This window comes from Panthera pardus, unplaced genomic scaffold, assembly GCF_024362965.1.
Source record: "Panthera pardus isolate Hobbes unplaced genomic scaffold, ASM2436296v1 HiC_scaffold_22, whole genome shotgun sequence".
Classification (NCBI taxonomy): Eukaryota; Metazoa; Chordata; class Mammalia; order Carnivora; family Felidae; genus Panthera; species Panthera pardus.
In genome coordinates this window covers 41,341,005-41,357,055 of record NW_026526788.1, presented here as the reverse complement: position 1 = coordinate 41,357,055, position 16,051 = coordinate 41,341,005, and positions in this window count along the sequence as shown.

The window sequence follows — 16,051 nt, the reverse complement described above, 5'->3', positions numbered from 1 at the left end:
ATTTTGTATGATATAATTTGATGGTGAGCATCTAATTCCCAATTACTCCATTTTCCAAGAATTTGGAAATTTCAAGATAGGTTAGTATACTAAATGGAACAGGTGTATAATCTCAGAAATGGAGGTAAGCCGTTTTCAGCTGTCGTACCCTCCAGAGCAGATGAAGTTTTTAGCAGAGAGAAAAGGGAAGGGTATTCAAAGATGGCTTGATAGCCCTACTGATGTTCCCTACATGCCTTCTGCCCCTTGTTCCAGTCTTTCCTACAGCCGAGTTGCATTAATGCTCTTGGGCTCATGAGACATGATTATAGTAAATTATTTTTTGTTCAACAGTGTTTGAGTTAGAATCTGAAAGTAAAAGAGCCCTGACTAATATGTGTAACTCTTTGTAAAAAAATTTTTTTAATGTTTTTATTTTATTTTTGAGACAGAGAGAGAGTACGAGTGGGGGAGGCGCAGAGAGAGAGGGAGACACAGAATCCGAAGCAGGCTCCAGGCTCCGAGCCATCAGCACAGAGCCCGACACAGGGCTCAAACTCACGTACAGAGAGATCATGACCTGAGCCAAAGTCGGACGCTCAATGGACTGAGCCATCCAGGCGCCCCTCATGTAACTCTTGTAGTAAAGTGAGAACAAGAACTTCAGACCAATAATTGATTATCAAGTAACCTTCACCTCTGTTCAACTTCAGTTACACACATCGTTAATCTAGGCATTAGCATTAACACCTTAAATTATGAAGCTTTGACTTCCAGTATCCTACCTTGAGACCACCACCTCCTACCTGTCCATGTGTGTTGCATCCACTTCTACAGCTTTTGCCTTCTTAATAAGTTGCAGACCCTTGAGAGGTTGAAAACTTAGACACTGAAGTCAGACAGATCTGGGATTTAATCTTAGGTGTAAATGTAATGATTTTTCAAATAAAGCTAGTCAATGTCTTAATGCTAAATTGATCCATCTAGACAAGGGGAATCATACCAGTCTCTGGGTTTGGAAAGCATATTCAGTGAGATGATGCTTTACGTAGCAGAGCACCTGGCACATAGTAGACACTCCACAGAGTCATCTATGCAGTTCTCATGTTGTTATTGCTCTCTCCGTTTTTCTTCAGTCTTCCTGGTTTTTCTTCCCTCCCCAGCCAATTGTGGGTGCACCAGTTGTTCACATAACTCATAGTCTTAACATCCACTCTTTTGCAGTCCAGTCCTTCTGTCTTAATTATGAGAGAAAACCCAGACATGGGATGCATTTTCCAACTATCTTCTCTTCTACTGCTGTCCCATGGAAGGTTCAAATTGACAGACACCCCATGTCCGTGGTCTACAAACTCAGCTTGGTTCCTAGAATTGCCTTTAAATCATTTTAGTTGACCAGCATTCCCCTCAATTTCTGTGTGAAATGTTTCCTACATTTCTTCAGGCCTCTGCCCAAGCAAACTACTTAACTTTCCACAAATCAATGCATTTAGATTCAGTATGAAGATAATTTTACCACCACAACACATTCTAACATCTACATTCACATTCACTCTCTCTTCCTTTTCATCAGTCATGGAGAATGATGTGTCTATTCTCTCACTGCAGGCCACCACTTCCACTGTTCCCAATAAGCCCATCTTTTCACCTACTCTGGGACTTTGCTTTGCATTAGCTTTCCTTTTTATTTCTTTTATCTTCAACCTTCTCTCTTCCTACAGTCTCTTCTCTCGGCTAGCAAAAATTCTCAGATAATTTTTATCTACATATATAAGCTAAATTAGTTAACATGCTTTTGACTTCAATAACAAAATATCAAATAAAAGCGACTTAACCAATATGGAGTGTTTTTTTAATTATTATTAGTTCATAGAGTAGGAAGCATGAGGATAAGAATCTGACCCTAAATATACAGAAGAAAACTGTAAGGCATCGGATTTGCTGACACCACGAAGGCTTCCAAAACTGCCCTGATGTAGGCAATATTTGGTGGTAGTGGTTGTGGCTGTGGATGCATTGCTCCTATTTCAAAAATCTATATGCAGTTTCTGACTGGTGCACAAATGTAAATGAAGAGATCACTGTGACAGTGTCTTCTGATAGCAGCATATCTATCCACTGAGCCAGTGGATACTCTAGAGTTAGCTAAGATAATCCCAGACCAAAAGAGCATTCTTGTTGGGAACCTGCCTATACTGTTTGGAGAGGAACCAACAAAATTAAGAATATGCAAATGCAAACATCAATCACTTGTAATCTTTTCAAGCCAGTGATTGCTCATGACCAAACTCTCACCAATGAACATAAGACCTCAAAATTGACCAAGATTAAGTTTTCATCTTTCACTTTACCAGTGGAATGGTGGCTCAAACCAAAAATTACATTTGATTTATAAGGCAGAAATAATTATAAGGCAAATTTTGGGGATTATCTGAGGTTTGAACTGAAATATGTACCTACTATTTCTTAAAATGGAAATCTAATAATCCCACTCTTTAAAAAATTTTTAAGGGATGTCCTCATTCCTTTGGAGTACAGTTAAGACTGCTGACATGGCCAGTATAGGTGGCATAGCTAAGAGTTTAGCACATAAGCTCTGAGTTTAAATTATGGCCTCACCATTAATATGTGTGTCCTCTACCCTGTCTAAACCAGATATCCCTTAACACTCTAAATGTCAATTTCTTGTAAAGTGGGGATGAAGAGTACCAACCTCACAGCATTATGAAAAGATTGAATAAGATAATCCAATTAAAATATAGCAAGTAGGGGTGCCTGCGTGGCTCAGTTGGTTAAGTGGCCAACTTTCGCTCAGGTCATGATGACATGGTTTGTGAGTCTGAGTCCTGCGTTGGGCTCTGTGCTGACAGCTCAGAGCCCAGAGCCTGCTTCAGATTCTGTGTCTCCCTCTCTCTCTGCCCCTCCCCTGCTTGCACTCTGTCTCTCAAAAATAAACATTAAAATACATATATATATATATATATGGCAAGTACACAAATAATTAGTGTGATTCACCAAAAATTTTCAGTTCTCCTGGAAGCATAACTGAAGTACCCTGTAATTAGGTGTTAGGTGTGGCCATGTGGCTTGCTTAGGTCAATAAAAGTGGTTGAGGTCGTATGTGTTAATGATTTGTCAAAAGCTTTAAGAACTAGGGTGCAATTTGTCATGCCCCCTTGTCCACTGCCATGATGATCGGCAATGCCCCAAATGGTGGCTGCTCTATTATCAAGGGTATCAGAGGCAGACAAGTTTAGAGCCCTCAGTTGATCTAAAACACACATGAAGCATGAGTGAGAAATATGACAATGTTGTTTTAAGCCACTGAAATTTTGGTGACTTTATTACTAGTGCACAACCTAGCACATGCAACTAGTGCAAAATGGCTAAAAACTTTTTGAGATATTGTTGTTGTTATAGTTGTCATCATCCTCGTCAATATCATCACCATCTATATCATCATCCTAATCTCCATCGTCATCATCTCATCCACATCATCCTCATGGTGATGCCCTCTTTCTGCTGTTCTCTTCTTTGTATACTTTTAGTACCTCTTGTCTCTCTTATCTCTTCTCCCTGCCTCAGCCATGGCAATCTCTGTCCATTTTCCTGATTGATACTGTTTTACATTTAAGGTTCTAATATTGGATACTTTATTTTCTTCTCCCTGCTTTGATCCCTCTTCTTACCATCATTGGCTAACAATAAGAGGTTCTTAAATTAAACTGCACTTTCTCTTAATAGCATTCAATGAGACCTTGGAATTATTAGTCTAGGTCTTTTATGATAAAGCACTGTTGATTTTTTCTACTAGATCTTTTCTATCAGGTTTTATTTTCTTGTAAAGTGACAATCTTATCTACCATCCCTTAAGTGAGAAGCCTGAGTTATCCACTTTCCCTTTCTTTCCCTTGCTTCATATTAATAAAAAAATGTCTTATTCTATCCAAAAAATACCTTTAATTTGTCAACTTCTCTCATATATTCCATGTCTAGTGTGAATCAAGCAACCATCATTACTCCTCTGAACATGAAAGAATCTCTTTTTTGGTCTAGTTCTTTCCAACTTTTGTCTTCTTCCACTGTATTATTTATGTAGCAGCCAGAGTGATTGGAAGACAAACAAACAAACAAACATAAATCTGTCATGGTGTTTTCTTCTTAGGCCTTTTGTGTCTTTTACATGCCTTGAACTAAAATCCAAACCCCTTACCATAGATGTATAACTCTACTGTTATCTAACTCCTGCCTGTTCTTCAGATTCACTTACTTATTTGTCTACAGCCTTATTGGCCTCCTTTCTCTTTCCCCAACTGCTGAAGTACATACCTATCTAAGAGCTTTTGTGTGTGAAATTTCCTCTACTTGGATGATGTTACCTTTACTCTTCATATGGTTGAAGTATGCATGGGCTTAACTGTTTCTTTCCCGGGGGTACCTTTCATAACCATCTTCATGAACGGGTTCCATATCACCTCTGTTCTGTGTTATTGTGACCTATTCATATCCTTCATGACACTTAACACCACACATACACACACGTACACACACACACTTGTTTCTTTATTAATTTTGTTATCTTAGAAATTTACTGTAAGCAGTGAAGGTTGGGACCATTTCTATTTTATTAACCAATATCTTACCAAGTTGTTGAATGAATAAATGTTGGTCACAATTTCAAAGATCATCATATAATTCTTGCAAAGCATTAATTGTTTAGAACAATAAGGGAGGAATTCTTAAATTCTGCTCCTCAATATTATCTTTATTACCCATATAACAACATGTCAGCTATCATACATAGATTACCATCACTTCAGAGTTATCCTGGCTGAGAAGCCACCCATGCATTCTAGCTCCAGAGAGTATGGGATTAAAAACACAATTTGAACTATGTTAAAACCATGAATTCCAGTCTAAAAATTGATCTCCAACATGTCAAACAGCAAAGATGAATAATATGTCTCAATTCTCTGATAGTGTAAATTTGAAAGCAACATTTTAAAATAGATATATACTGAGAAAGGTATGGGTAGTGCAATTCTACTATCACATGTGTTATGATGATTTTGGAGAATGAAAAAGTTATTGTTGAAATCCCTTAAGGTCATAAATGATTAACATCCAGATTTGGGGAGTTGGAAAGGACCTTAAAGATAATTTGAGATAAAGCATGAGAAATTCCTCTGTGAATATAAGCTACTAAGTGAATCATTTTCTTCTGTCCTTGTCTAATTGTTTTTCTATGCCCCAGCCCCACGAACTACCATCTCTCATCTGTGTGACTCCATCTGCCTCTCAGGTTCTCTTGCATCTTCTCTCACCACCCAGAAGCCATTTTCTACACAGAAGGCAGAGTCATCTCTTTAAAGAAAATGTGAGTTGATTCCTCCTCTCCTTCAACCTCTCTCAAGATGCCTCATTGCACTTAAATTAAAAACCCATTCTAGTTAACCGTTGCAGACATTCTGGCCTCCTTGTTCCTACTCCAGTATGCTGACTTCCCCCCCACCTCAGGGCCTCACACTTGCTATTTCTTCTATTTGGGTTGTCCTTACATGACTCCTTTCACTATTCAGGCCTATTTTGTCACATGTGGAACTCCTCAGAGGTGGTTTTTCCAATTACCTTATCTAAAATAGCTCCTTTCTCTCCATTCCCACCCAGCTACTCTCCATTTAATCAAGTTTTTCAATAACAAGCTGAAATTCATATTGTTTAGTTGCTTGTTCATTTATTGGTGGTCTCTCACAAAGAACTTTAGCCCAATGAAGCTAAGGAGCTCATCAGTTTTGTTTGCCACTGTATCTACTGCTCTTAGAACTTGATCTCGCATATAGTAAGCACCCAGTAGATACCTATGGAAGGGAGGGAGAGAAGGGAGGAAGAAAACACACGGACCTCTTAATGTGTGGGAGACATATGTGTGGAGAATTATTTCACCTGCTCTGTCCATCCAGCCCCATCACGGGAATAACTTGATGACAACAGTTTGTATGGGAGAAATGAGTAAGCTTATGGGGTGAGGCCAGGGCTCTTTCTCACCCCACAGAAAGCACCATGGTTAGTAGAGCAAAATTTTTCTCCCCTGTCACAGGGGCTCTGCTACTCGGTGACTGATTCCTCTCTGCCCTCTCTGGAGTCAGACTTCACATTGTCAAAGGGCATAAATACACATTTTAGCTTTGCTTCAAGGAGCAGCAATAATTAATGTCATTTTACTGATGACGAATGGAATTCTATGAACGAGCTCAGTATCACATATGACTTAAAATAATTTTTTTGAACCACCCCAAATCCATTCTTAGCTACTTGAATGTCAAAAGCTTATGCATCTCTTCCGCGTGCCAGGGGCCAGTGGTTTTCATGGATGGTTTGATGCTGGGGGCTATCTGTCAAGTATTAAATAACAGACAAAATTATGCACCAGCTTCCTGAGTTGGAAAGTGACAGACAAGAAAGTTGCCATTTGCCCCTGGGTGTAAGGGAAATGAGAAAGAAATTGTTACAGCAACTTGGTGCTGTTGAGCAAATAGTCTAATCTCTGGAAAATAGGAAGCCTCGAGGGAGAATACAATAATATTGTCCTGCTTCTTGTTGCTTCCTCTATAACAAACACTCAATTGCAATGCAGAGGAGCGGAACAGAGGCCCCAGTTAATCAAACCAAAGAGGCATGCCAAAAACTAAAAGGCAAATCCCTTCAAAGAAAACACCGTAAAACAATATACTAATCAGGATTTGTAAGGATGGGAACAAAGCCATTACTTTTAATGGACAATTGAAATGGGTTCCCCACATTGGACTGTTGAAAATTATATTTAACAAATTTTCTTAATATAAAAGTAAAATATATCTACCATAAAAAAATAGAACATGTTGAAAATGCTCTAAAATTCTCAACATCTTACCACACATAAATAACCATTGTTAATATTTTAATATTTCCTTCCAATAGCTTATACTGAGAATGTTTTCTAAAGCAATCATTATTCTCTCAAAGCATGGTATTCAATATTATTCCATCTTCTTGTTATGATTGTTTATCTGTAGTTGCATTTTTTGATATCTTTCAATTGCTATTAGGTTTGTTTTACTCATGTATATATATATATATATATATATACACACATATATATATATATACACACATATATATATATATATATATACACACATATATATATATATATATATATACACACATATATATATATATATATAGAGAGAGAGAGAGAGAGAGAGAGAGAGAGAGAGAGAGACATAGGAAAAAGACAGGAAGGAACACACGCTATATATATGTATTACTTATGTTATATAATTGTAATTCAATTTTATCCTATATCTTAAATTCACTGTAATACTAAGAACAATATCTAAGAATATTTTAACTTCACAGGATTTAATAGAATTTTATCATTACATAAAATATGATTTTTTTAAACATTAGGCTTTTTTCTCTTATAAATAAAGGTGTAATAAATATTCTTATACATGAATTCCTGTGTGATTTTCTATATATAACTTCTATTATGAAACATTCCAGCCACAAATAATTATATATATATATATACATATATAATTATTTTTAAGACCTCTTAAGACAGTAAGCTTTAATAATCTATTCTATAAACATTGTTCTAATGTCATTATGTACTTTATATTTTTGTAAATATCAATGTAAAATTTATTCCTCTAAATATAGTTCAATTTTGAGTGTTCTCTTTGTTTCTTTTTCTAGAAAGTTCTTGCCAACTCTATTTCTTCTAGGTCTTTTATGGTTTTATCTATTTCATTTAACTCTTTAGTTCATCGATATTTATCATAGTATATAGTATGAGGTAGTAACCTTTATTTCTCTTTTTTAAGTTAGCCAATTTTCTAGCAACTTTCCTTAAATAAGGCAAACTTAACTTATAATTTATTTTATTTTATTTTTAATTCTAATTTTAAATGTCCTGAATTTCTATTAAATTTTTTTTCCAGTATGTTTCTGGGCTGTCACTTATGTTTCTCTGCTTTCAGGACCTGCATCAACTCAGTAAGATTTCATAATTGAAGCATTATAACATCTTTGATGATACACTAAACTCTCCCTCTTTTTTTCCATATAATTTTATTTTTCAAGCTGATTTTGACTGTTCTCATTCATGTATTCTCCAAAATATTGTTAATATGTCTTTTATTTGATTGCATTATATTAATGAATGAAACTACAGACCCTTGATAAGTTTAAAATAGGGAGTTTTCCCACTAAAAGGAAAATTATATTCTCCTTTATTTAAATCTTCATTAATGCTATTTTATTTGGTAGTTCCTTTAGGTTTATTTCAAGGTAATGTATATTTATGTTAATGCTGCAAATTGGATCATATTTAGCATATTTTTTCTCTAGCCATTTACTCCATTTTGTTGATAGGCTTATCACTGAAAGCGTTTACAGTATCATTCTGTTAACTCTTGAATTTTCTGTTCAATCATTTTGATTCTACATTTTCTATAGTTATACCTATTCTCTTATTCCTTTCTTATTGCTAGATATTGGTCATCCTGTCAACTTAGTTAACAGTATTAATAGTGAAAGACTGGCCTTGTTCTTTACTCAAAAGGGAGGGAGATGAGCCTAATGTTTAATTGATATACCTAATGCTGATGATTGACTTTTGTTAAGGAAGTGAATTTTTCCCTCTATTAACTAAATGCTTTATTCCGAATTAGAAATGGAATCATATCTGATTTTTGCTATTTATGGAGATAAATTGTGTTACAATACACTAATATTGAAACATCATAAATTGCTGAAGTAAACTTTATACTGTCATGGTGATTTCTTTTTTATTAATACTAGTATAATTCATTTGCAAGTATTTCACTTAGCAGTTTTCACACATACTTGTAAGTGACATTGGACAATATAGATTTCCCAAAGATAGTTCTGCCGAACAATAGTACTTGATAAAAGATTTTGAGTTTCAAATATTTATAAGAAATAGAGCTGGATGCCTAAAGGGAAAGATTGGCTGACCTCCCTCTTCTTTGCTCATCTTTCTCACTTGTTATCTGACCTGATAGAACCTGATGGTGAGGAAATAAAAAAGGACAAAGAAAATGAACAAGTATAGTTTCCACCCTTTCAATGAGGCAGATGGAAAAATACAAATGCTTTATTTTGTGCAGTACTTTTTTGGGGTTGCTGGAGATCCTCTACCTGACAGAGCTGATGCTTCCTCCTGGCTATGCCCTCTCCTTATCCCTGGACCAACTGCATGGAATCTGTTGGGTCACATTGCTGCCTCAGGCAGTCCTTCTTGCCATAGACCTTCACAGGGGTAGGGGCAGAGGGACCATGTATCTTTACCCTGAGACAAACACATGGATCTCCTCTCCTCATGTCTCTGTGTTTCCTCAATCTGGCAATTGGCAAGCAACCTTCAGCCAGAATTTTGTTCTTTCAGTTACCTAGGCTAGAACTTCCAAGGGGTCCCATACTCGGGATCACATGAGGCTCTTTTTTTTTTTTTTTTTTTTTTTGAGAGAGAGAGAGAGAGAGAGAGCGAGCTGGGGAGAGGGAGAGGCAGAGAGAGAGAAAGAGAGAGAGGGAGAATCTTAAGGAGGCTCCATACTCAGTGCAGAGCCCAACACGGGGCTCAATCCCACGACCCTGGGATCATGACCTGAACCAAAAACAAGAGTTAGGCACTCAACCAACTAAGCCACCCAGGCGCCCCACACATGAGGCTCTTTGAATGCCCTCTCACTTGGCTTGATGTGAGAGGAATCCATCCTTTCTCCATTTAAAAAATGAAACAGCACAGAATTCTGACAATTCTCTCAGAAAGAGCTATCTCTCCTTTCAGAACTCACATTTTTATAGGCAGAAGTAAATGATGTCTACCATGGCAGAAATGGCTGTAACATTTAATGGCACATTCTTCTGAGGTGATGTAAAGATTACTGTAGGAAGTAGAGGCACCAGGCACCTATTATTGCACTTGCCTCTCAGTCAAAATTTGGAGAGACTCTCATTTTAACGTCTTGTGTGTGTGTGTGTGTGTGTGTGTGTGTGTATTAATTAATTACATGTTAAGTATATAATATGTAATTAATACATATTTATATGTGTGTATTTGTACTATATATATACTATATATATATGTGTGTGTATGTATATATATATATATACATACACAAACATATATACACATATACACAGTATATAGGTACAACAGACTTACATACAAATCTATCTGGACCTGGACACCCATTGCAAATAGTTTAGTAATTCTTGGAAGGAAAATATTTTTTTTTCCTATTTATTTTCCCGTGAATATTTCTGTAACTCAAATTTTCTGTTTTTAAGCCATTTGGTACATTTTATTTTCCCTGAAAAGTCCTAAGTGTCATTGGGATTTTCATAGCAATGAACAGAAACTTATTTATGCTGTTCAATAATAATTTTAAAAATGTCGTATATTTGTGATTTATGTACTTTCTTTTTACTTTCTGTATTTATTTTTATTTCTCATTTTAAAATTGTTTTCCTAACTTCATGGACTTCTTTTTTTTTTCAGAGTATTACTGCTTCCACACTTTTCCTTATTCCAAATATCTAGTTTCTCCCCTTTCATTTCTCTTATTTTAAAAAATGGATTATATTATCTCTAACTTTCTCAGTTGAATTCTTAATTCAACACGTCTCTTCTTTTTAATGTTGAATTTGTTTAAGACTCTGAGGGTGCCACTGAGTACAACTTTTGCTGGTTTAAGTATTTTTCTTTTATGTCTTGCTTCATATTTTAAAATTTTCCCTTAACTGGATTTTTTATTTCCTCCTTAGAAGAAAATTACATTTGTTTGCTTTTTTAACATTTAAAACATTTTCTATTTGTTATTAATTTTTTTAAATTTTGGAACAGCAGGGAGGAAGAGTAAGAAATTAGCTGCAATACTGTTGGAGCATAAATTTACATTTATCCAGTTCTCCTGTTTACTAGTTCTGTCAAATTTTAGTTCTGCCTTCATTATTTCTTCTTCTTTAGAAAAAATTTCCTGACTTTCTTCTTTATATACTGTTTGCTCTTTTACTGAGTCTCACCCATTGTCCTTAGTCTTTTATCTCATTTCTGAATATACATTTTCTTGATATAATAGCTGATAATTTCTAAGGTGCAACATTATAGCAAATGTCATTATGAAAAAAGTCATGACCTCTACAGATTGAAAGCTCTGTTTGGCCTTTGCTCTTGCCTGCAAGTGGCTTCGCTATGCTCCTGCTGGAGTATTTTGTAATCTCTTTGCCTTGACTCTACAGAGATTCCTCTAGGGCTTGTGTCTGTCTAATAATGGTGAGTGTGGGAGAGATTGAATGAATCTTCTTTATTTATTCTATTTACCATGTACGTGCACACACAAAATCCTTATTTCAGATCATAGGCTTGAGGGACAGTTGACATAGATTTATACTAAGATTTCAGTGATGTGGCACCTTGAAGTGAATGAATAGGGAAGTATACAGCCAAACAAAGAACTAACTCTTGCTTTGCTGAAGCAGATGATCTGAGGACCACCATTGTGTACCCATTCTTCTCTTAATGGAAACAGTGGATGTAGCCAAGGCCATAGGTATGGTCTCTCTCATCTTCTTCCTGATACTGCTACTTGTCATATTTGGGAGAGGAAATAGTCATTTTGGTAGCTATCTGATTGTTATATTTCATGTGTGAGAATTTCAAATAACCCACAAAATTGGATGCATAGTTCTATGCTCTGCCCTCCTTTTGAACACTTGTTATATTCATTTGTTGGGTTTAGTTAACTGAGGTCAGGATCATCTTCACTTAGCTTTGGAGATTCTACCTTATGGTGGACATTTTAACTATAATTATAATAAATTCCTCATGATAGATAATGTTATAGCTTAGAAAATAAAGGTAAATCTGCACGAATTCTGATTTGAAATACAGCCCCTTACAATTTGTTATCTGTCAAAATCTCAGGCAAATTTCTTAACTTCTCTATGACTTGATTTCCTCATCTTTAAAATGGAAACAATATGCATACCTACTTCATAGGGTTACTATGATGATTAAATAAGTTATATGTAAAACGTCTAGTGCTGGGCATATTCTCAGTTCATTATAATGGTTTGTTTTATATTAATGTCATGTCTCCTGGGTTCCAAAGCTGATGGCACTTTTTAAATCATCATCTTCTTTATTTTGTAACACACAGTTATTTTTTTTTTAATGTAGATTGAAGAGGTGAATTTAGTAAGCTGTATAAAGGTTTCTCTAGGGCTTATGTCTTTTTATCCACCTGTCTACATTAGTAAATACCATGATTTTGATGATCAAAATCCCTCAAGGGAGCTGCTCCAAAAGACAGTTAATACTGTGGGGGAACCTAATATCTTTGTCTACCTATACACAGAAATATGCTTACACCAAAAAAACATTAATGTATATATGGGTACATACAATATTTAAACATTGACACAAATCAAATGTAGGTATTTAAAAATCATTTGAATAACATATGTGACGAATATTTAAAGAGCTCTTTGAAAATATCAATGTGTTTCATCTAGACAATGACTTATGTAGCAATTAAAAATATGTGTAAAGATACTTTACTAATTGAGGAAATTATCAGAGACCATATGTAAAGTTAATAAAGCAGGATAAAATGTTTTAAATGCTAGATGACTCCAATTTTGTAAATGACATATGGTGTCTATATATTTGTTCAGTTAAAAATATTGGAAGGTAATATACTCAAATATTAATAGTGGTTATCTCCTGGTGGTGGCTTTAATATTTCTTCTTATATATTTTATGTGTAAGCATGTGAATTTTTTTCTAATTACAAGTTAAAATTAAGATTCATGAAAATGGCACATTTCTGATGAGACCTAATTCATGCTAGTGACAATGTGTTATATTGCTATGCAAAGTAAATAAGCAAACAAAGGGAAGTTCAAGTAATGTCAAAACTGTCCATATTAGCCACTTCCAGAAATCAGTTGAGTAATGTCTAAAACAAATTTCCAAAGTGATCATATGGAGACAGTAAAAATATCAGTGGTTGCTGGGGGTGGAGGAACAGAGAGTATGGGTAGGTGGAGTCCAGGGGAATTTTAGGGCAGTGAAAATACTCTGCATAATGCCATAATGATGAATACATGTCTGGATACATTTGTCAAAACTCATAGAAGGTACAATAACAAGAGTGAACTGTCATGTAATAACTATGGATTTTTGGTGATTATCGTCTGTCTACATAGGTCCTTCAGTTGTTTGAAATGTACCACTCTCATAGGGGATGTTGATCAGGCAGAGGCTAGGCATGTGTGGGAGTGAAGAGGATATGGCAAATCTCTGTACTTTCCCCTCGATTTTGCTGTGAATTTAAAGCTGCTCTAAAAACAAAGACTTATTTAAAACATAATAAAATAAATAATAAAGTAAAACAAAAACAAAAACAAAAACAAAAACAAAACCCTCCCATTCATTGACTCCAGCCATATAAACTTCTTGCAATATTAACTGGGGAATAACTTAAAGGAGTTTTTCTTAAGTATTAAAGTTCACACATTTTCTTTACTAACCTTATGACATTTTTAGTCAGAGACCTTTCCACCCCGCCAAAAATACACACATACTGACCTATACACCAGCACAGCTTACAGTTTTGAGTGTTTACAGGCCGTATGAAAATTGTTCATGAACCTACAGTTTCTCCTTCCAAAAAAAAGAAAAAGTTAATGTGTATTCTATGATATTAATTGTGGAGTTCCTTATGGTAGTAAATAAATCAAAGCAATTTAAATGTCAAATAATAATAAGGTTTCTAAATAAATCATAACATAGGAATAAACTGGAATTTAAGTAGCCTTTAAATTAAATCTTTACAAAGACAGTGTACTACCATAGTACAGTATGATGTATTATTTTAAAAATTATAATGCAACATAGTAGGAAAATAACTGTGAAATATGCACACATGTGGAAAATATACAAAAACATTGCTTAGCATGGTCTTAGTATTGTTGAATACATGCTGATTATTTTATTTTTCACACTTTCAGTGACATTAATTTTAAAATAAGGTGGAAAAAAATAGCAAAGCCAAAAGAAAATCAGTTAAATCTAATTAACTGTTGTGCAAATGTTCATAGCACCAGGTGCCTGTCTCTCCTTTTTCACTGCAGAAAGGACCCATGGTAATGCTTTATGATTATGATTATGATTATGATTATTATTTTCAGCTAGAATGGATGGAATTTGCAGGACAAGCTACTTTTTTACTGAAAGTCAAACTATGTTGTTTTTTTTTTTTAAACATAGGAATACCCCATTTCTCAATCTCTCTGGTATACTTTTCAGCTGTTTAGGTTTTTGATCTAAGAAAGATTTTGCTTTAAAAATGATACTGCAGGAAAGAAAAAAGTGGAGGATGACTCACATAAACAAGACTGGTCATACTTTGTACTCGGCTTTGTTTGTTGGTTGGTTTGGCTTAGCCTTAATCATTAACTTACTGCAGTAGACTCTTAGATCCTATGAGTACCTGAATTTCTAACTTCCCTCCGGTATTCCAAATGAGCTTGCCTTTTCCTATTCTGCCACTCCATATATCTATGCCACACATTTTAATTTTCAGAATGTGTTGGCATCTGTCTCCGTATTTGATTCAGTAGCTTCATCTATGTTCAGCTTAGAATATGGAACATTTGGAGAAAACTGTCAATGAGAAAATAAGAATGGATTAATATTTAACAATTCGTTCTACAAATCTGTGCATTTTTTCCCATCTTAAACATAGATTTTCATAAATTTGTGTCAAGTTGGAAGAAATGGCAAAAGTGTAGATTTTAGTATATTTAATGTTTGAGCTCAGTAGGCATAATTAATGCCCAACAGAAATTCTAAGAAATGAAATATTATTATGGGGAGAGTCCAGTTTACAGAGAATTATGAAACAGAAACCCATCTTATTTTGCAAACCAGTTACCTAATATTTATTTACATTATTTTAGCCTTAGATTTGATTTTTAGTTGTTAGTATTTTACTTGAAGCCTTTAAAAATGTTATTGGTTTATTTTTTATTCAATGTTTAAAGATGATCATTTTCTTTTATTTATTGTTTTGTTATTTTACGTAAATGGATGATTTTATCTTTCTCTCTTACAAAATAGAAAATATTGTAAAAAAAAACAACAATAAGAAGGTTGAAAAGTCTGTTAACGATATTTGGAAAATGAAAGGGCCCTAGGCTATGTCTGTATTTGAGAAGATATTGGCTAAAGTTATGAACCTTATTATCACTTACATTTGAAACATTACTAGTTTATTCCTCCACTAACACAACTCAAAAGAACAAAGCTATTTTCTCTACAAAATCACATTAGTCTCTCATTTTAGCTGAAAATTTCCAGTTTAATAAATGAGAAGTGAGATAAAAGGAACATGCAGTAAAAACCCAACCTAAGGGAATCTGAGTGTCCAGATTCATCAAAGACTACTCTTTAAGAAGATACAACAGGGAAATGGTAGTCAAGGAGTCACTCCACAGATGAAAACTTACATGATAAAGTCAAGATTATTATTAAATTGATCATTAATATTATGATTTTTAATAAGCAGTATGGTGTATCTCCCTTGAAAAAAGTGCCACAAAATGTAACCAAACTTTACTGGGGTGTCAAGGGACAAAAATCTACATTATTTCCAAAAGCCTTCATATCTACTTCACAGAGTAGAGAATAGCATTTTGAAATAATTTCTTGGAAAAAGAAACATGTATACTCCTTGAAACAAAATCACTATCATAGGCACAAGAGATTGTTCCTGTTTTTTTTTTAATTTTAAATAACTACTAAAGATATTCTGCTGACCATTTTGTATGTATTCTTCTGTGTGTGACTTACATACTATATTTAAAATATGGTTAAATCAGTTAATAAAATATATTAATTATGAAGAACTAGGGAATTCATTTTTCATTTAGATTTAATATGTATAATTGGATACTTGAAAAAATAAGAGGGAGTCAAGGTATTTCCCTCAAATTA